Below are 24,252 nucleotides of genomic sequence, written 5' to 3' on the forward strand. Positions count from 1 at the left end.
GGTTTGGGGAACTTGCAGCTTATGAGAGTAGCATGGTCATGGGAACGAGGCTGCACTTGCGTGGACACTGCAGCTGCTGAAACTAAACCGGAAGCTAACGGTCTCGGAGGTGTGGCCATGGCCTATAGTGGAGCACACCAGGAACTGCTGGGGATGTCGCTGTGCTGGCTAACTGGTAGGTGCATCGACATGAGAGGGGAGCACGGGGTGAGAGTGCATGTTTGCCGCATAAACTGTAACCTTGGCACGGAGCCGGTGAGCTGCCCTGAGTGAAACTTTCAGCGCAATAGGTAGTTTTGCACATACCACAATTTCATTATAAAAGTTTGCACGAAAGTGGTATGCGTGGTTAGTGTGAGCATTGTAATGGCACTTTCAGTGTGTCCTGATGCATGTGTGATGAAATGGTATGTGCGGTAATGGGATGTGTGGTAGTGGGTCATGTATGGTAGTGGATGCGTTGTAAAGGCATGCATGATGAATGCTTGCATTGTTCTATCATACAACCAAATTGATTAATCATCTCATGTTGTTTGATGTTGTGAGTGACAAATGTACCAAACAGGCCACTTGTATTCAGTGTGTCAGGAGTGGTGCTCCCTTACTGCTGTATCTCATGTGATGGTGGCCCTCTTACATGTGACATAACATACAGTGCACTTTAGATGCAGTCACTGAGCAATACTTCCCCTTAGGAAGTGGGGAATGTGCAGTATTATAAGATAGCAAACATCACTGGTGCCATCAGCAACAGTGCCTATATGTTGACATGTGTATCTTTCCCTCTTGTGGTATCATATGCACCACTGTTTTATACATGATCTATGTGTATTCTTAGGTTGATGTCTTATTCCATCACAAATGTGTGTGTAGGCCAATCTGTATGTGAAAATAGTTATTTGTGATGAGTATACAGTTCATGTGCTACCACAGATAGGAGTGCGTAGACATTGGTGGGAGGGTCACTCATACCATTAATCAATGTCATTAGTCAGGTACAATTGATAAAGCGATGAAGGACATGACAGGTAGACTTACAGTAATTTCTCACAATGTGAATTTCCATACCATTGATGTTGTGGTATTCAGTTTTGTGAATTTCACATATTGATTTGTCAAAGTTAATTCACTGACTTGTGACATGCATCAGGGAGTAGCGCACAGAAATGTAGGGATCATATGTGAGTAGAATTTATGTTTGTAGACAAAAAGGCACTGAGAAGTGCCTTCCCATTAGGACACAGGTTAAACCACCTCTTCATGTAATGGAGATTCCCTGAGCCTTAACAACTTCAATGTTCTATTGGATTTTAGGTATGCAATGTATGAATGGTGTTCTCACCAGTACTAATCTGGACTGGAGATGTCCCTAGGCCTAGCTGATTCATTATGCTGTGGATATTTGTAGACAAATCTCCCAGATATTTGGGCCAGATTGTCTCAAGTCTACTTTTCTGTGCTACATGTGATACATAGCAAAGCTACTTAGGTACAGCTATCATGAGACTACTCTGACAGTAGACATATGAATAATTTTATATTAGGAAGTGTCAAGAATGTGAAATGAGCATTTCAATGTCACCTTCTTCCTGCTACTGTACATTTTGCTGCAATATAGCTGTATTAGCTGACCATCATTTCCTCGTAATGTGGTATTAGGTATATGACCATTTGCTGATTGCAGTACCTTGTGTGGAATCTGTAGGAATGAATTTGACATTGCCATCCTATTTTATGACATTGGGTTACTAAGGCATACTACAAGAGCTATACTATGCAAGGTGATCAAGTATCCTACTAGACACATGAGGATGGAGATCAGACAACTCCACTCATGCAATTGGGGCTGTCTGTGGTTATGACTTCACTGTGAACGACTGTTTACAAGTCATGTATCATAAATGCATGTGCTCATGCTAATGTTGAAGCGACTATAGTGGACCTTGTAGCTGGAATCTTCTGTACACTTTATTAATGTTCTGTGACCAAAGCTGCTGTTCAAGTATGTTCTGGCACATACAATAAACCTATTTTCAATGTAATTTCAGCATCTTCCCATGCAAGCGGAGGTGACAGGTCAGCATCGTTTTGGAAGCAGCTGGCCATAGTGGCTCCACTCATAACACGACAGACATCTAAGGAGCCAGTGGCCAAACGGGTGAGGGGAGTGCCATGGAGGACACAGACTCAACTTTAAGGGTGGGCGGAATTTGCGAAAGTGCCTTTCGCTAAATATCGCGAAACGGCCAAAAATCTCTGCAATCACGCAAAATTTCGTGTGATCGCGGAGATTTTGTGCTGATTAATGCGTTACTGAATTTGACCTTCAACTCGGGCACCTGCTTGAGTCGTTATCCCACTCTGCACTCGGTGCACCATGTTAACTCTGTGAAGCAGTACAAAAAGAGACAGCGCGCCGGATAAGTAATATGGCCCTGGTAACTAGCTACAATGTCATTAGGAGCCCACGCAGCCTAATCTTTGATATTTCAAGGAAGTCCCTATCTCATCACAAAGCCGAGAAAAGTCCTGACTCCATGACACGTCGCTTAAGCAGGGCGGAGCATTAAAAATGACCGTATACAGACAGAGCCGGGACAGATCCCAGGATCATTTAGTCTCGCCATCTTTTAATGTCAGGGGGAGAACGGTAACATCCCACTGCCAAACCCCATGCGTTCCTGTTTCGATACAGAGGTATTTTTAGATCTTTTCAAAGTACACATGCCAGTAGGTGACTTAAAGAATGAAGAACACTGTTTGGAGCACCTGCGAGAGAAAAAGAAATTACAAAACACTTTGCAGACCCTGCACTGCTTTCGAATGCCTCTGGAACACCAAAGGCGCGCACAGGAGAAAATGCATTATGAATAACCCATCGCCCATGACTTATGGAAATGGGGCACATTTAAATATGACATTTTCTGGCATTGTTATCGGATAATTCTGCAGCAACCTTTTTAGAAACAAGAGGTAACGATGATGCCTGGACAATGAGGGGAATGACATTTTAAATCAAGCAAATAAGGTCGGGGAGAGAGCAAATGCTGGATAAGGGGCGTGTAATCATGGAATGTCTTCTACGAAGAATAAAAAAAACCTTGTGATTGAAGTAAAAATAAACAATTCACCATTTTGGGTCTAAGTCAGTCAACAGCTGGACAGTCACCAAAGAACTGAAATATTGGAATCGGTCTATGAAGTACTCGCAAATTTTTCTTGGCAAACATCTCTATAATTTTAATTCCGTTCTGTAATAGGGTGAGAATCTGTTTGTGCTTCCTGTTGAGGTTTAAAACGACATGAGCATCGTGCCAGAATGAATCCTGCCCTGCATGTTTCCGTTCCCCCGCGGATCGCGGAAGTTTCGACATTTTCACGTTCTGCGCGGAACGCGAAAATGTCGAAATGTCGCAATTTCCACGAGCGGAACGGAAATTGCCGCCCACCCTTACTCAACATCATCATCTTCAGAGTCGACACTCAAAGTGGTGGTGAAACACATGGGACCTGTACCCACACCACCCTTGTAAATCCCTCACCTTCCATCTGTACCCTCCCTGTTGCTCCTCACCCAGTTGGCCAGTCCCGCTCCCCCAAGAGGGGAGCTGTCTTCTTCACTCCGGGTACCTCAGCCCCTGCCCAAGTTACCCCCGTTGCCCTGAGTGAGGAGGTTATTGACCTCCTGAAAAACCTCTCTGTGGGTCAGACTGCCCTACTGAATGACATCCAGGTGCCAGGGAGCCGTCTGCAACAGACTGTGGCCTACCTGGAAGGCATCCACAGTGCTATGTCTAGCCTACAGAGATCATTTCAGGCTCTGGTCTCCTTGCTCACTGCAGCCTTCCACCCCACCTCCTGACTCATCCCCATCCAAATTCCCTATTCCCATGCCTGTCCCAAGCACACTCACAGATATGCATGCTCACACTTCAACAGCCCCAAGCAGCACACGCAAACAGATTCACCAGAAAACACACAAGCATGCTACCCGTCACATGACACTCACCCCATTACCACCACCACTCCCAACATACCCCCAGACACCATACCCACAGACCCATACCCAACACCGAGCAGTCCCCCAGAGACCACACCCTCACCGACAAACCAATCCACCACCCCCTGCATTTCCCCAGATACCACACCCGCACCAACAGACCCATCCAACACTCCTAGTGTTACCCCAGATACAACACCTGCACCCACAGACCCATCTACAACATACAGCATTACCACAGATACTACACCACACCCAGCATGTCCACATCACACACCACCACAAAATGCAAACACCCACACTCACCCACACAACAGACCCCTACAAAACACAAACAAGATAAATCCAACACAGAGACACATGCACCAAGAACATCCACACCCACACCTGACACTTCCACTCCCCTTACCTCCCAACCTGTACTCCCTATCAAACATCCTGCCCATTTTCCCCATGAAAGCATGTTATTCGCCCCTGCCCTTACCCCTGTCAAAGCTGGTGCCACCCCCCAAAGGCCAAAAGAACCTCTTCCACAACCCGTCCCTTTCATATCCCAGTCCTCCACTGAGAAAACTGATCCCCCACCACTAAACTCAGCCATACCCCTAAGAACACCAAAACCGCTCTCAAACCCAAAGACACCCTTTCCCAAAGCCACACCTCCTGCAACCAAACCCACACCTCATAATACCGATCCCACCCTCCCCAAGTAACAGCATTGAGGGGCCTGGACTGTCAACTAGATGCCCCTTTTTGGGAAGGTTCCACTGGCAGAGTGTCAGGAAAGGCAAGTTTAGTGGCACAGCAGTGTGCTGGACCACCCATTGTGTTACTGGACAGGCCATTGGCCTTTGCTTTACTAATAGTGTTTATTTATGACAAATAAAAAATGTTGCTTGTTTTCGTACACATTAGTCCAACCATTCCTTTTCTAACTTTTAGTTGTGATACATTGGAATGTGTGACTCCAGTTATGTTTGTTTCACCCTGATTGATAATCCATTTGAAGTGGTTAGTATGATCTGACCTTGGAACCAGTGCTGTAGCCACACAGGACAAGGGGAAATGTTCAATGGATGGATTTGTGGCATGGACTTCAATTGGGGCTTACATTGCATTGGGTGGTATTTCATATGGGAAGTATTTCAGTTTGGCTTGGCCAATGTCAACATCATTAAGCTTGCCTTTCTCCCAATGATGTTGGTTGGATATGTGTTTAATATGTGCAAATTGTATATTTGTTTATCCACACATGGAGGGTATTACATTGTCATTCCTTCATAGACATGTGTCAATTTGTGTGTGTGATTATCTTACACCTACTTTATGTGAATGTGTGACAGAGGCTGTTACTGCTGTGTCTGCTTTCATGACTTCCACTTACACATTTCCCACATATCAATGGAACTTGTTTAAGCTATTGGTTGTCCCTTATATACTTCAATCCACAGGTCCTGTGCTTATAGAGGTTTTGAGGGATGTGCAAAGTGGACTGTGGCCCAGGGCCCCATCCTTTCAGGGGTCCCCCTGGTAAAGGCATACCTATTCTGCATACAGTCTTTACATTGTGCCCTTGGAATGCTTCTCACACTGATTATTTGGAATCCTATTGACCAGACATTACATTTTAATGTGGGTGATGCATAAGAGTCCATTACAGAGATTTAGCAGAGAAGGTGGGCTTCAGTTTGATGACACATCCATACAGATGTATCTTGCATATCACAACAGGACATAGCATGTGAGCAATGTGAGGGTGTCGCAGATATTAATAGGTTTGATATTGATGAAGAGTTGCCATTGTGTGGCACAATTTAATGCACACATCACTATCCCTGATAATGAGATGTGAACATGTTCACTTTTACAGTGTGTGTCTGTGCAGTGTCAGTGACCTGGCCAAAGAGGGCATCATAGTGCTGTAACTTGATCATATATTGAGAACAATTCTGAACAGGGGCCCATGAAATACCTTTGGCCCAGGGACCCCAAACCCCTCACCAGGTCCATGGTGGAGCATCTTTTTGCTGAGGTTTCAGTGGAAATGGGTAAGAGTATAACTTACCGATGGTTGTGTCCACAATGGTGTCAGTTTTGGACATCATCAACCAGGGACAGAAGTGGCAGGGCATTTATGATCAGCTCCATGGCGGCAGAGAACGTTTTAAGCTGAGTACAGGTGAGTGGCAGCCATATATTCCTCCCTTTTCGCCACCTAAGATGTGGTGGTTGGACTGCCACAGCCACATCGATGGGAAGGGACATTGTAATTGGTCCATGGGTGACACTGGTTCTCTGCCCTCTGACAGATGCATTGGCCTATCCTGCCACTGCTGCAGTCAAGATTTTCTGGAGCTGGACCGCAGCAGTCTGTCATCGATGTAACTATATGCATCGAAATAGGGCTGGTAGACCGCCAAAGGAGCAGTGGTGATTCCAACGGCATTTAGACGGTGGTACGATGACCTCCAAACTCGTAATCAAGCCCTTAGTATAAACGTCTTTCTCCACTTTCAATTAATGTTTTAAGATGCATGTTTATTCACTTAAAATTCCTCCCATTCATAAATATTGTACCATGTCCACAGGCCACTGGGAGCAAGATGCTTGGTGTTAGTAAATGTGAGACTTGGAAATTGGAGGAAATGTAAATAATGAGTTTTATGGAATCCACATAAACAAAGTTAACACATCAGTTTATTTTTTTCGATACAGTGCCACATTTATAAGTGAAAAATTCAGTCATTTTAAGTTGGAATAATTTAAACTGCAAAAAAATGCTCCATACTCTGAATTTTGTTGCTGAAAATTTTTCTGCACTTTAATTTTCCCAATTTGTGTTATACATTTATTTGTGCCACATATGGTGAAAGGTATGTCCTTTGCCACAAGTACACATGACATGGTCTCTCAGTCACCCCATTCCTATGCGCACATGTTCATACATCCCCAAAGACCACACTCTCACTGACACACATGGTAGCCCTGGTATAGTGCCCTAAGTCAAAGTATTTTGTTCAAACTATGGCATCTAGCTCTTTAGACATTAGACTTAAAGCCAAAGAAGCTGGGTGTGGGGACATCTGCTAACAATGCACAAGTTGCTTAGTCTTCAGTTGCACACAATGATTTTCACTGATCTGAAGTAGCTCCCACTACAGAAAAGGTTGGAGACGCCGATCTAGACACAGAAAAGTGATGGGAGTAAGCCATTTGAGACACTTCTACTTAATTCTGGAGAAAGTTTATTAACAAGTTATGTTTTCATCAATGCTCATTGCACTTATTGAAGTGCTGGAGTGTGACCAATGGTGTCGATGATTGCATTGAGGTCAAAGTGTGCTATCAACTGTCGACCATTTGTGGATGGCATCATCCACAAACAGAAGGCTAGTATTTTCAGGACAGCACACCCAAAAGAAACCCGACAGGTGAACTCCAAAAAGAATATTGCTTTGAGGTGTGTTTGGCGAGCTGTCTGAAGATACCATTTATGGTAATCTAGGCAGAAATGAAAGAAGTGTGATAATGCAATAGTTGGCCAAGGCATCTTAGTCTGCCGTTCTTTGAGAAGAAGGCTGAGATGGCCGACTTTCAGGTTGGGAGGGAATTCACCAGGTTGAAGAGAGGCATCAATATTTTTGAACCAGCCAGAAAGACTTCAATACTTCCTTGAATTTCGCTATTTTAATTCACCGGATGCTTTATCTGTCATAAAAGGCATTAAAAAAGTGAAGCTGAAATAAGATGAGTCTTAACCATTCATTTTTTCCTAATAACAAGTTGACAGGTCCATAATGGTCAGCAGCCACAATGGAAGAAATACACACAAAAAATATGATGTGGAACGTGTGGTTGGATCTGCAGAACCTCGTTACCGAGTTAATGATGCATTACACTTTTTTCATTACTGTACTGCTTTTCAAATAACATTGCTTGGTGAGAATGTATTTCTTGTCTTTCTCAAATAAGCATTTGGCTGAGTAATCATTATCGAGGCCACAGGAACAGAACTGTGTTTTTGACATATGAAGCATTTTACAGTTTTAACAACTAATTTGACAGCTAATATAATTATGCTCTCAAACTTTCTTTCAGAAACTTAGCATCAATGGTGTCAGCTACTGCAGTTTTGGGAAAGAATGTTGGTCTCCGAAGAAAAATGAGAATTTCCTTTAATGCACATAAGAGATTATTGCAGAAGACACTTTCTTTTTTTATCACGCTAATGCACTGCCTGCACCTGTGCTTTTTATTTCACATAATCACAGGAAAGGAACAGGAGTTACATTTTTTATTTTTCTTTCCATCTGAAATCCGAGAGCTTTCAAATAAAATGTATTTTATTCAAGTAAAAGCAGCACGCATTAGCATTCCAAATATATTATTTCAATTGTTTATTATTTTAAAGCCAAGGCATTTGAGTTCAATATGTACACCCTTGAGGAAGGGAATCAATCATATTTTCGACTACGCATTTTTCTCATAATTATAGGAAATATGTACAGAACATCAGATGCTTTGTAGGTATGTTTGGGTTCCAAATGAAGAAACGGAGAATATATTTAGTCTGTACGTAAATATTATAGCAACTTTAAACTTTTGCAATAAATCAGAGACAATTTGCGCAATTTTTCTGTTTGCTCAAAAGAAGGTAAATCAACTGTTATTTTTGCGCCAGGGCACAGCACGGAGGCAGAGCAAGGTAATGATTCCCATTCATATTTACTTGCATGTGGGGAGTGATGGAAACAACATCCAGTGATGGTTACTTGTACGGACAGCAGTATTTTAACTTGGTGCACACAAGCTGATCAACACAGAGGTACACCAAAAGTCTGACCCTTACTTAAGGTCCTCAGATTGCCTATTTACAATTAATAACTTCTAATAGATGTATATTTCACTGTTTATAAATTACTGTACCTCTGCGTTCTGCATTCACTGATTTGTGACTTTGGATGTGAACTGTATGGTGAACCTCCTTTACACACAATACCCCTTCTTTTCTCTCTAACTCCACCTAAAACAAATTTCACCAGAAATTGGTCCCAAAATGTAGCGTGTGGCACCCTTCAGAAGTAGGGGGGAGTAGGAGAGAGGGTGTAACCTAGGGTGACCAACCATCCGTACATTTCACGGACGGTCCGTTATTTTGCCGTCTTGTCCGTTGTCCGTCGTCATTCCTTGTACAGATTCCTTTTTTCCGTACTTTTGGGATTGCAGCAGGCACAATCACAGCCGAACCGCACTACTCTTTCGAACTCTTGAGGCTGCAGCAGCCACTCGAGGACCTGGCACAGACTGTAGACAGGGCCATTGTCATTCTGACTGTGGCTGCTTATCGCAATTAGAATGACATTGTGCCAAAGGTGTATTGAAGCACCCGCTAAGTGGGGGTGTGAGGGGGGGGGGGGTCAGATAAAAACGTTTCATGGCCCTTCCTAACTTTGATCTTTGGCTCCCAGGTCATCACAAGACAGGAGAAGAACCTAATAAACAAAACAAGAAGGATCACCGTGATGCAGCCGTGGGAAAGGGGCCAAAGTAGGCAAAAGCGGCCACAGAAATATAAATTATAAAAATGTTAATTAAAAAAGAAGTATGACACAAATGGAGTGAGAAAACGAAGGAAGAACAGAATGCACATAATGAAAAAGCTCGAAAGATATAAGAAAGATTTAACAATAAAGGAAGGACAAGAGAATGATCAAATAAAAAGGAACAAACAAAATGAATGGGAATAAGGAATATGGAAATATGAAAAGAAAATGAAATATAAATTTAAAGAATAGAGAGAAAAGAATGATATAAATAGATTATGATCATATGAAATACCACAAAAAGACCTGCACAGTTGCTCATAACTGCACACATACTGAAAAGTCGTGAAGTACACTATCGTCTCAACATAATATAAACTTTTATTTACTTCTGTTGTTTGTCAATTTACTTACTCATATACTATTGCGCGACCTCGTCTGGTCTGTCTGTAAAACGTACCTTTTGTCCCAAATTTTTGTCCTAAATTGTAACCTTCTAGCCTGAATTTTTGTCCTAAATTTTCACACCCACCATCCTGAATTTGCACTCATGCCATTTGGTCTCCCGAGTGTGACCTTACGGCTAGAGTGGTCGACCTAGAAGCTGGGGAACTGGGTCCGAGTCTCTGCAACGATGCTCAACATTCTGTGATTCTGGACAAATCACTTAATCTCCCCATGCCTAATAAAAATGAATGTGTCCCTCTGTAGCGAGACTGGTGTTCATGGAAAGCACTCTGATACCTGATATCTTCAGGTCTAGTTCGTGCTATGTAAAACCCCCCCAAAAAGTACATTTGATTTAAAAATAGACAAAGGGGTCTAGAGCTTTTATTAGGAGCTTCACGCTGGTGGGGCCCCATGTCGAAGTGGCCGAACACCAATTCTGCCTTTTGTATTCCACCTGATGCCTCTTTCTCCGACCTCCCTACACTCCCTGACTCACTTCATTACTCTTTCAGGTTCTGTTTCATTCCCGATTTCTATCTTGCTCTCTGCTTTCATGTCTTTTACTTTGTCTTTCATTACACCTTTGTCTGACGATGAAAAAAGCTCTGCCACCCAAAAATGATTGCCAGTGCCCACCACCAGCAATCACCAGCACAACTTGAGCACTGCCTCCCTCTTATAAGATTGAACCATGCTTTCAGAAGATGCCTTCCACCTACATTTCTACCATTACACAAGATGGCGTGTTTATCTTTCTTTCCATTGCATATCTGAAATCAGAGCAGAAAACAATGAATCTGATTCCTTCATCCATCCCTTCCCACTGGTAAAAGCACCCTTTATTAGGTTCACTATATTATTATATTGAATATGGCAGGCAGTAAATGAAGTTGGTGAAGGGCTACATTGATGTGTATGTGTAAGGTATTACTTTAATTTTAATCAAGGTAAGTACTGCTAAAAATTATTTTTCAGAGGGTGCCTATGAGCAAGTTGCAAATTCATTGAAGCCATTTTATATTGTATGCAAATTACACCTGCTCCAGAGGTTATATCACAACTATCTCCTTAATGCATGGGCAGTTTTGATGAATGGTAATGGTAAACTGAACGTTTGGAGTGGGTCTAATTTTCAAGTCATCTTGCCCTAACTTCCAAAACGTACCTTAAGTTGAACCATAAACTGTCAACTTGAAGTATTTGAATTGACAGGGCATACACAATTGCTTTTAGGGCTGTTAGGCCAATTTGTAAGTAGTTGAGAGCAAGGATAGAGTATACTTTGCTGAGAAGACGGAATTGGATTGGAAGAACTCCACTGGTTCTCTCATAATTCAATCAAAAATACTGTAAAGCCTAGAGGAAATCCGGCAGGGAGCAAATAGTCAGGCCAGTTTACCATTTACCTATTATCAGGCTTGGAAAGTAACTCAACATTCAGCCTTTGTCATCCCAATACTCAGCTGCTGTGTAACAAAAAGGAAAGGTTAGTGTCTGGAAGATGATGCTTGTTTTTCATAATGAAGGTATGAAACTCCTCCATAGGGGAGGGTTGATGAAGGGCCAGGTTGGCAGCAAGATGGAAGGTAAAGGAACATAAAGGTGGTGTATAGGGTAGGATGGAAGGGTTAGAAGGTTGTTGATATATAAGAAAACTAGCTGGTCAAGCAAATGGATATGATTTGCTGGAACCAGAACAATGTGGGGAGTTTGCGATATCACGATGAGAGGAAAGGACACTCACTCTACTTCAGGAAATGGGAGTGCAGCATCGTGAGAAACAAGCTCGTACCAGTAGAATTAATTTTATCTAGCTAATGAAGATAGCTTTAACCAGGAACTGTAACCAAAACGTATACATTACAGGGTGCATCATGACTATGATGGTAAGCAGCAGATGACTAAACAAGAACGGCCAGGAACATTTTTTAAGGATGTGAGTTGGCATCCCCTCACAGTAGATCTATTGGTACTAACCAGAAGTCTGCATCTGTGAATGTGACAATCACTTGGGAAAATGGAAAGTCAGTCATGGTCCAGGTTTTGCACACGCAAACCAAATGAGCAAGTATGGTAAAATGATCTGGTTAAATATTAAAAGTGAATTCCATGCACACATGCACAGACATGCATGCACACACGGACATACACACACACACATACTGGAGATAAGTCACAAAATTATTTTTGAATATGGGAACCATTACCACAGGTGCACTCTTGAAATACACTTATCAGTCTTTGTTGAACAGTCCAGACAAGTCCAACCCCCAAAAGTAAAGGTGCAAAGAGGGAACAGCCCTTTCTATGTGTGCTATTTGTATAAATAGATTCTCTGAATATTCCAATTTTGGATGTTTGAAGCCACTTCACAAAGGCATGTAAAAGTACAGAAAAGAGTACTAGAGGAGTAATAGTTTATGTACTCCAAATTACCTTTAGGAATAGTCCACATGATGTCCTACTAGAAGCAGTCACCAATTTAATCACACAGCATGCAACTCCAAGTCCACTGACACAAAGTTAGATCACTAAATACACTACATTTTTTAGGCCGTGGAGTAATTTTCATTACGCTGCATAATTGGGTGTAATCTTGCTAATTTTCTGTTGCAAAAATAATGCGTAATGCCCAAGAATACACCCTATTGTGTAACGAGGTGTCCTTTCCTGTAAAAAACTGAGTTAGTGTTAGAGTTAGGGCTGACAGCCTTAGGGTGGTCTTCCCCCAAACATTTTACCTTCCTCCTCCATTTTGTGCTGTTGGCCTTAGGATTCTGTGCACTATACCACTGCTAACCAGTGCAAAAGTGCTTGTGCTTCTCTCATCCAAACATGGTAACATTGGTTTATACTAAATTGTCACATTTAGTTTACTTGTAATTCCCTGGTATAATGGTAGTACATGATTAGGCCACCCACTTAAGTAGGTTTTTAAAAATGTCACAGGCATGCAATTGTAACCTGTGGGTGCAGTTTTAAACTGCCATTTCGACCAGGCAAAATAAACATTTTGTCATGCCTAAAACCTTCTTTTTTAACACATATAAGGCCCTAAACAGCTCGTAAGGTAGGCTGCAGAGTATTTAAAAAGTTGGACATGTCCTGGTAGTGAAAAACTCTTATACTCTTTTTCACTACTGCAAGGCCTACCTGTTTCATAGGATAATATTGGGTTAACTTATTACATTTAATAAGAGATAACCTTCAATTCGGGGAATGTAGGAATGTCAAGTTTCATGTCTAAAAAAGTTGTAAATTAAAGCTCTTGTTCATGGTCAATTCAGAAACTTCTGAAACTGGCACTTTTAGAAAGTTGATATTTTCTTTTCCTATTAATTTGGTGTCTGTTGTCTGTATCCTGGGTCACATGACTAGGAGTAGCTGGCAGTTGGCCTTTGTTTATTGCACCCAGACAGTGAGATAAAGGGATGATAGGTGTTGGGAGGATAGGCCATCTTTGACTTGAAGAGAGGGAGGAGAAGCCACCTACCACACTTACACATCACAAAGGCTCAGTCCGAGCAAACTCACAAAGCATTTGATACTAGTCTATCTATTGTGACCCCAACAATCTGGGGCCTTGGCAGGGAGGCAGGACGTTCGAAACACCTCTGGGGGTGGAAACCTCCAAAAACTTCTCCTACTTCGAAGTTGCACCATGTGTAAATATTGGACCCTCGGACCTAACTCCTCGGTTTCACCTCTTGTCTTGTGGGCAACTCAGAAGGACTGCAGTGCTGCTCTGCCAGAAGGACTTCTACTCTGTTGCCCTGTGACTCTACTGCCCTGCTGCCTGAGTAAGAAAGACTGTACCTGCATTTTGATCCCAGGGCCACCAGAATGACTCCAAGGGTCTTTTGGCCGGCCTCCCAATCATCAGCCTCAGGAACAGAACTGGCTCCAACCAGCTAGAACCAAGCAACTATACTCAGTCTTCTGTGAGACGTGTCCCCCAAGTCGTGCCACATCAGACCTGGACCCTTGGAAGTGGACCTGAAGGTGCTTTGCCTGCCCAGCTGTGGATTTGTGGGCAGAACCAATGCAGTGCAACACATCTCCTCGGAGCTCTGCTTCAGGACTGCCACAGCCCAATATATTCCTGAAGCAGTAGGTTACATCGCAGCCCACAGTCTCCTCAGAACCTCCGCTGCATGATGCATCCTCAAACAGCCGTGGCCGCTGCAGGTAAGAGTGGTGGGGCCGGCTGGGGTGGATTTTGAGAGACGACCATGAGGGAAAATCAATTATTTATTTAATTTTCCATTGTGGTTGTCTCTCGAAATCCAGCCGGCCCACCACCCCATGGCTCTTACCTGCAGCGGCCGCGGCTGTCCTCAACCCAGGTCTTCTCATCACAAGCGCTGCAACTGCTTCAGAAATGTCATTTCATGACCCATCTTCAATGCAGGACTTTGCATCACAAGCCTCTCATCCACAGCATCCTTGACAATGACACAGGACCTTGCATCACAGCCTCGCAGCTCCTCGGAACCACCGCTGCATGACTCATCCTCAATCCTAAGGTATTTTTGTTCGGTTGGCCTCACCTGGGGCCATATGTAGGTAGCTAAATACCGGTCGGTAACGGCCGAAATTCGGTAAATATCCCGTTACAGACCGGTATTTAGTCATTTGAGATGTTGGAGGCCAAAAAGAAGGTTTCGGTAAATATGAATCGGTAAATACCGATTCATATTTACCGAATTCTAAATTATCGATTCATATTTACCAAATACATATTTTCCGAATCGGTAAATATGAAGTGGTAAAACGAGAAAAGAGATGTAGGTAAATTCGGTATTTAAGAAATCCATGAAATTCGGTATTTAAGAGTCCTTGTAACCTGTGATAATATCACTTACAACACCATGTTTTGCAAAAATCTCTTTTCAAACATCTTTTAAAATAACCCTGTTTTTCTATAATGTCTGAGACAGGTTTAGAATTACAGTCTATGGCATAAAACATGATGTGTGGCATATGTTGCACATCTTTATCTTGCCCCCATCGTGACATCTAGCAATACCTTGTTTGCAGTGACCATTTGTTGGTGACAACATGTTCTGTGCCAACCATCTATATCTTTTAGACATTTCTGACCCATCAAAGAACTCTATCAAATTTGGTTTAAACATGTTGGGGTGTGCAAAATTGCTAAATTAATACTGCACAATTTTCTAAAAATAACGTAATTACCTAAAATGCATCTCCTTGCATCACCTGTCATGCTGTTTTTGTTTACATTATAAATAGCACATACAGCATGACGGATGATGAAAGCACATGATAATATAATTTTTTGTTTTTTTTCCCCTATACATTACCATAAGGAGACTCAGCAGTCAGTTGGAGAGCTCCATTTGGTAAAGTATAGGGAACGATAAAAACGCCTGGTTAACATGAAAATAAATTCCAAAAATATTTTATGGTACATATTAATGTAAATGCATTTTGTATATTTACTTTCAATGTAGAACAAAATAAAAGAAATGTTACAGCACTCTTGAAAACATTTTGAATTAACTTTAATAAATGGAATTATATTAAATTAAAAATATTTTTATGAAATTTAAAATATAAACTAAAATTTCATCTAATGAAAACAAAAATATTGTAATATGTATTAATAATTATTAGAAGTGATGTGTATGTTTCATTTAAACTAATTTGAATATTGTTTAATAACATTACAATGTTTTTATATTCAAAGTAGGTTACAAAAAAGATGGTAAAATTGCTAAAACATCAATACTATTTTCATGTATTTTTAACATTAATTTATTTTTACTTATATTTTTAACTAGTTCAATTTTTTTAGATTTAATTTGACATTTTTTCCCATGGGGAACCTCCTTTATGTTCTATGTGAGGGTGTTACAGTACTAGTGGTTGGTCATGAGGGGTGCTGGAGTTACTACTGCTTTTTTTTTAGTAGTAACATATATTTGAAGTTTGAGAATACCGAAAAGAAGTAAACTTACTCAAAAGTGTAAAGTTACTCAAAAGTGTAAGTTAACTTTGTGATACAGACCCAAACTTTTCTGATCAAGAAATGGCACTCTGACTGTAGCTTGCTCCTGCTGAGCTCATTATTTCAACTTTCTTTTCAAATTTGTATCTCGTTTTCACTCCACTGCGCTTTAGTTTTCATTTTCTTCGCCTGGCTGTCTGTCTTGTTTTACTGTTAACCTTCACCCCCACAAAATGCCAGGGGAAGGCACTGTGCGACAGAAGGAGGCTGAAAAATCCTGGTATCGGTGTGGGGGTGCCACGCACAAATGTGTTCGGGGAGGTAGTAACTTCATTGGTGGTCTTTGCACAGCTGAAGTAAATATAGAGGGGCCCCACAACTAATGGTGACAGGGCACCATGTGAGATTATTAAGTAAACAAATCTCCCCTTGAAATTAAGTCAAAAGTACATAAAATCATTCAGGCACTCACATCTGCCAACTTCATCCAGCACTCAATTAACCCCGAAATTCAACCAAAGTTGAGTATCACAATAAGCTCAAATTGCTAAGATCTTTAATGCCAGATCTTATAAAATTGCATGCAATATGAATAGCGACTCCTAAATCGGAATCTGTCTGAACATTACAGGGTGATTCCAATCGTCTTTTTATATAGCAGCAATTAAATAAAATACAAAGTATATTTAAAAACAAGCAATTTTAAAAAATAATCATAAACAATGAATCACAAAAAGGGAGAGCACATAAGACAACCACATTTGTCTTTGGAACTACTAATCTGTTTTGATCATTGTTTAGGCACACAATTTTCCCAAACAGTTATCATCTATTATAGCCAGATGTTGTTAGATTTAGTTCAAGTTGAATGTCAATGCATTTCGGTGTATAACAGAAAATTCAACCAAGTCAAGTCAAGTCAAATCTATATAGTCGATTCTTAGAAAATAAAATCATGAAAGCACATACAGAATAAAAAATAATCATCATAAAATCTAAGAAGTCATTTTAAAACCATCTATTATTTACAAGATAAAATTTACATTTCATTCCTAATTAGTAGACAGTCTCCTAGTCTTCCAGGCAAAGCATAAAAAGGAGGTAACAGTATAACAATCAGATAGTGATTTTTAAAAAAGCAATCTTGGTCCACATGGCTAAAATTATATTTACGCATAATCAGCAATATGAATCTTTTACGGTGGTCCACATAAAACTTACAAAATAAGACACTGTACAAATTAGATTGAGACACACCGTCAAAGGGGCAGGGCAAAAGCTCATGTAATGAGAAAATTCCTGATGGATAGGCCAACAAGCAATGGATCAGTTTAAGGCAAAACTAAGTAAAATGAATCTATGGTGCTGGTTTGTTACTGACAATAGATATGGGGCTTCCTCTCATAAATAATTGTTCCCTCTAAGTAAGAATTTACTGAGTGTTTTAACCTATTGGTTTTAAGTCTTTCTCTTGCCATCTGACTTAAAAATTGTGTTGTGATCTGATTTTTAGAGATAATAGAGCAGTTACTTGGGGGTTTCAAATATGTGTGCTAAATCTAAGGAGATAAAGCTCTTCTTAACATACATAATCCAGGGGATTCTCTGCAATTGTTCCAATGCAAGACAATCTGAAATGAACTGTTGAGAAAGTTTATTAGATTCCCTTCTCCAAATTGAGTGCCATAAGAGGATGGAAGCAAGCCTCACCAGATCACATATAATGGGGACATCCAATTCTAAATGAACAATAAAATGTGAACAACTTATGGGGAGACCTACTAGCTTTCCCCAGAATTTGTTTTCAATGTTCTGGAGGGCTTAGACATTAGAATATCCCCAGATACCTGCCCCTTAGGTTACAACTGAGATGGATTTAGCCATATATACTTTTTTTAACCATATCTAGAGGCTTTGCACCCAACTTTTTAAAAATGGAGTGAAGGGCATTGATGCTTTTTTCTAACATTAAGCACCTAATGGTTATCATCTGAGACCAGTTTAGTGTTCTATTGTAGATCACTCCTAACTATGAAAAAGTGTCTGTCTGAGCTACTTTCCTACCTTCTATATAAAAAGTTGGAACCTTCTTACCCTAGTAGTAATTAAAACAAAGGACTTCGCCTCATTGGTTCTGAGATCCAATTTGTGCATGTTATTAACATATATGTCTATCAATTTCTGAAGTGCCATACCAGTACTGGCAATGAGCACGGCATCATCCGCATATAGGAGAATAGGGATGCGCACATGGTTCATCTTTGGAGCATCTGGGGTAGCTTCAAGCAGGGGTTCCACCTCATAAGTGTAGATTGAAAATAGAAATGGGGTCATGACACATCCCTGTCGATCCCTCCTGTTTATCAGAAACCACCTAGTGCACTCTCCCTGCCTCCCATAGCAGATTCAACCCAGAGCTGAAGAGTATAGCTGCCTAATAAAGAGAATTGTTGCTTAACCAATGCCCATCTCCTTCATTATCATCTAAAGATACTGGTGAGCAACACAGTCAGATGCTGTGGATAAGCCCATAAATGCCAAGTATAACTTGCCCTGTTTGGCTTGGGTATACTTGGCAGTAAGGAGACTTAAGTTGAGGCACTGATGTTGGATACCTATACCCTTTCTAAAACCATATTGAACTGGAATAAGGACATTGGGTCCGATTCAAAGAACTAACTTAAGACAAAATCCTAAACTTACTACCATATTGGTATTCACAGAAGGCACTTAGGTACAACCTGCCTAAATATTCTGTCCCTCTCTAGGAACATTAGCCCTAAATTTATGTTTGTGATATAAACTAGAACAAACTTGGGTAATTTGTCTTGGGTAAAGTATTGTAAAAGAAAACAAGAATTAGTGCTAAGCTGGCAGAGTGAGCTACAGAAGGAGATTATAATCAAATGTTGTCAAAAACATCTCTAGGTCAAGTACAACCTAAGTCAGCTTTGCACAATAATTCAATATTAAATTTGGTTCCTAATGAACCCAGCAACTGATATAAAATGGAAGCTTTCAGATACATTGTGTTACTTTAACGACTTGTCCAATGGTGGTCCGAGATCCATATTAAAAGTTAACAAATTATCCAAAGCAGAATGAATAATTTACTGAAGTAAACTAAACATGGTGACCAGATGGACAGGTAGAATACATTTATGAGAAAGTTCAGAGGAGAAAATATTATCTTTATGAAAAAACTGTGAAACCACCAATAATCCTTTACCTGCCAATCTTTCTAGAAAAGGGTACGATCATTTTTTGTAATTAATTTATTGTACCGTATGATATAAGGTTGGACGGATAGATAGCATAAGTGGTTTTAACAATCTAGAAGCATGTGTTAATGTAGATGGTCAGATAAAAGAAAATGTTCCCTTGATCCACCAATTAGCAGAGCATAAAGTATTATGTCAGAAAGAAAGTTTTCTTTGGGAATTAAATTTATTCTTTATTTTCTAAAAGTATATTCATCCTTGTAGATCATACAAATTCATTAAACATTTCATAAACATCAAAATTATTAAAAACCTCCTAAAATACAATACAGTTTAATTCCAATCACATAAAAAAATTTTATAACACCATTATGACCAGCATAACGTGGAGACAAAACACAAATTGTAAGATTCAGAAACTCCTCTTTACGAGTGCACATCAGATTCAATTTTTAGAAATACAGTACATTATACGTTTACAAATCTGTATATACGTGATCTGTATTTGTTCTCTGATTGCGCTATCCACAGCGTCAACGCGTTTCGATGGTTTCAGACTGATAATGCCATCTTTATCAAGACCACATACTTTTGTCTCACACTTCAGTAATTTTCCTTTGTGATGGGGTATCTTTCTGTGCTCCTTATTCCTTTTATGTTTCAGAAAACCCACATTCCTCTTCTTTCACCCTCTTCGTGATTTAGAGTGACATATTTTATCTTTTCTTCTCGTGGTAAATGCGGGCTTGCTGATTGCAAAGAGCCTCTTTCTATGGTTCTGTTTTCCGACTTTCTGCACTGCGCGGTATTTTAAAATTTTTCCTGCATCAGCGAGTCTGATTGCTCGCTGTCTTATAACCGTCCTGTTTGTTTTCGGATCGGAGCCAGGTCTATGATAGTTTTCAGAATTCCTGCGCTGCCGAGTATTTTAATACTCGGCATATTTGGCTCCGATCCGGAAACTGACAGGACGGCTGTTACACAGCGAGAAATCAGACTCGCCAATGTAAGAAGAGGCTTTTAAAATACTCGGCAGCGCAGGAATTCTGAAAACTATCATAGACCTGGCTCCGATCCGAAAACAAACAGGACGGTTATAAGACAGCGAGCAATCAGACTCGCTGATGCAGGAAAAATTTTAAAATACCGCGCAGTGCAGAAAGTCGGAAAACAGAACCATAGAAAGAGGCTCTTTGCAATCAGCAAGCCCGCATTTACCACGAGAAGAAAAGATAAAATATGTCACTCTAAATCACGAAGAGGGTGAAAGAAGAGGAATGTGGGTTTTCTGAAACATAAAAGGAATAAGGAGCACAGAAAGATACCCCATCACAAAGGAAAATTACTGAAGTGTGAGACAAAAGTATGTGGTCTTGATAAAGATGGCATTATCAGTCTGAAACCATCGAAACGCGTCGACGCTGTGGATAGCGCAATCAGAGAACAAATACAGATCACATATATACAGATTTGTAAACGTATAATGTACTGTATTTCTAAAAATTGAATCTGATGTGCACTCGTAAAGAGGAGTTTCTGAATCTTACAATTTGTGTTTTGTCTCCACGTTATGCTGGTCATAATGGTGTTACAAATTTTTTTTATGTGATTGTAATTAAACTGTATTGTATTTTAGGAGGTTTTTAATAATTTTGATGTTTATGAAATGTTTAATGAATTTGTATGATCTACAAGGATGAATATACTTTTAGAAAATAAAGAATAAATTTAATTCCCAAAGAAAACTTTCTTTCTGACATAATACTTTATGCTCTGCTAATTGGTGGATCAAGGGAACATTTTCTTTTATCTGGGTTAAGTACCCTATCTCCCTTGGTTTTTAAGGGGTCCCTCTCAATCTTTCAAATATTAATGTAGATGGTCGCCAAAACTTTGAAGGAGAAGCGATATACAGTATGCGCATATAGGTAAATAGACAGATGAGTGTGATTTCCAGATCAGACCACAGCTTTTCAGTAGAGAAAGAAGACAATAATAAGACTCTGAATTTATTTAATGGTAAATGATTTGTGATAATGCATAAAATCCTATGATATTAACCCCAGCATAGTGTTTGGAGAGTTTAAGTCTAATAAGGGATATACATGCCTTTTTACCATTCCTTAGAACACTTGAAAGGATAGTATCATTTGTAGAAAAATAGTCTTAGAAATTTAAAGTGGAAACATCATAGAGAATTTTTTTTACTGGTAATATCATCATTTTAAGTGTGTCCAATCTACCCCACCACGATACAAACAGATGGGACCATTTCTGGTCGGAGCCACAGATTCTTTCAAGTGGGTCAGTAATATTGGTTGTAAGTGTTTCTGTATGGGAACTACAGTACCAAATACCTAGTACTTTATTCTTTTAGGAATTCCAAGCCAAACCTTTGTGAGAGAACTGATTCTTGACACAATATTTGCTAAGGGGTAACACCTCTGATTTAGGTATATTAAGTTTATATTTAGAAACTTGGCAATAGATAGTGTTATTTAAAAATGTGAGGGAAGATTCTGGAGACAATATAAATAATAATATATCATCAGCATAAGCAGTAAGCTTAATTTGGTGATCTTTAATGATAAAGCCAGTGGAGAGGTGTTAGGCTAAAAACAAATTTGGTTCTAATGCCAAAATAAAAAGGAGAAGGGAGAAAGGGCAACCTGGTTGAGTACCTCGTTGCAGAGGAAAGTATTCTGATTGTTATACATGGATAACTTAGGAACAGTATGCAATAAAAATATTTTGTCTATAAATTTAGATCCACACCCATACCATTGTGAGCTTTCTTACGAAATTGCCAATTGCTTTTTAAGCATCCAACAATATGGCAACCAAAGAATGTTTCAATTTAGATGATTGAATAATGATGTTAAAAAGGAGCAAGAATTGTCTGAGATAATGCGCCCCTTAGTGAAACCTGTTTGTTCTAAGCTGACTAGATCAGGCATGTATTTTTCTTCTATCATAGAAAGGGCCTTTGCAAATATCTTACAATCAATATCTATGAAAGGCCTACAATTTTGACATATTGGGATCCTTTCATTTCTTTGGTACGAAACTAATCATGGCTTCCGTATAGAATATGTGAGAAGCATTAGAGGAGGAGAAAGTAGCAAGCAATTTAAACTGTAAAGGAAGCAAAATATCTGAAAATTCTGAATACAATTTGACTGTAAAGCTGTCCGGACCAGGTGCTTTACATGTGTAAAGTTTTTTTAATGCCAAGAGAAGCTCAACAGTGGTCTGGGATTTTTTGAAAGATGAGAAATCAAAGACTTAGAAGGTGTTGTTTTGAGAGTTCAGACAGGTGGTTGGCTGTTCCCACCACTGGAATACGATGTGACCGAACCCTGTTTGGTCAGATTCTCACTGTTCCCTATGGGAGCTTGTTTTACGGCTATAAACAGGCCATAATAGAAGCTCCTATGATGAAATGGTTCTGTGTGTGTAAAACCCTGCACCCTGTCGCAGGCACCGCATGGTGCCTGCCATACAGTGGAGGGTTTTATCTCAGCCACCAACCATAGGCCATGGAGGCACCAAAAGTCACTTTCCGGCAACCTTTCTGTGTCAGAAAGGCAAGCACGGAAAGGCTGTCAGAATAGGGCATCGTAATCTCGATGGCGGAAACGCTGTCCATAGGGGGTCATGGTGCGGTTCCAACTGATAGGAATACTCTGAGAGCTGGTCTGGACTGAGTCGGAATGGCTTGTCAGTGCACAATCCGATCATCAAAATAGTAATTGGGCATGCTGAACGCAAACCAACCAAGTCGGTTGGAAGGGCACCGATGCAGTCACATAGCTTCCAACTGTCGGTTGGAGGCTATCCAACCGACATCATAATGAGCCCCTTAGTAGTTTTCCCCTATAGGTAATTTTGAAGAAATGTGGAAGAACAGGTCCATATCTGGCATTCAGAGCCTTCATTTGAGGTCACATAGCTTAAATGTGTTCCCTTCTGGTGGCACTTCCACTAGATACATCCTGGGAGATAAAGATTGTATTACCAGACCACTGAAGATGTCTTTGAAGCTTTGCAGCTGTGAGAATCTGCATCGGATCTGTTTATTGTAGGAAAAGGATAATGATGCCTCTGGGTTTCGATCTGCATGATTGCAAATATCTTGGACCCAAACAATGTGCCCATTGAATAGTAAAAGGCGAGGAGAGATTTATATGACAATCTTCTGTAAAAACTTTTTGGAAAAAGGAGACCATGTCAGGACCTTCTGCTCCCTCAGAGATGCCATAAAGTCTGATATTGTTCCTTCTGTTCCTATTCTCCAAATCCTCTGTGGCCTTGTTGAGCACTTCAATATATTTAGAATGTTGAGAAACATGAATCACAGACTGCTTACTCTCACTGATATGTAGTTCCAAAAGCAACATACTTTTATCCAAGGAAGACTATTGTTTCTCCAATCTCTGCAAAGTAGCTCTAGTTTCAATTACAAAGGGTCGCAAGGTGTGGAATTCATACATTAAATCATCAAGTGTCAGAGCAGAGGGGACTTAGGAGGGGAATCAGCATATTTTTTGATCTCTTAACAGACCCCGAAGTAGTTATCTTTTAGCATAACCCCTGGAGAGTGTGAGGAGCTAACCACATCATGAGGTGAGTCAGCACCCTCCATCCTGTGAAGATCCTTATCTTTCACCATGACAGATAAAGACTTTTTATGTGAGCTAATACGGAATAGTGTATGAACCAGCAATGTAGACCGTGTATGTAATTGATAACTTCTCTCCGTATAATGTAAAACAAACGTCAGTTTTCCAAACCCTCATTGAAGGGATTAATGCCATTCTACAGAACTCAGAAGTATAAAAAGTGCTTCCTGCAATAAAAGTATAAACATGCAACATTTCAGCAATCCATAGATGAGTTGTATTAATTTGTCATGCCAAGTAAAGAAAAATAATTTGCATTGTTATGAATATAACATTTTCCTGAGTATGAGAACAAACTGTCAGGCAGAACATTCCTTAGACAGAAAAACTAAAATTAGCAGGTGCCAAGTGGACAACAAACAAGTGATCCATTTGTGATGTT

The sequence above is a fragment of the Triturus cristatus genome, chromosome 8, assembly GCF_964204655.1.
Source record: "Triturus cristatus chromosome 8, aTriCri1.1, whole genome shotgun sequence".
Classification (NCBI taxonomy): Eukaryota; Metazoa; Chordata; class Amphibia; order Caudata; family Salamandridae; genus Triturus; species Triturus cristatus.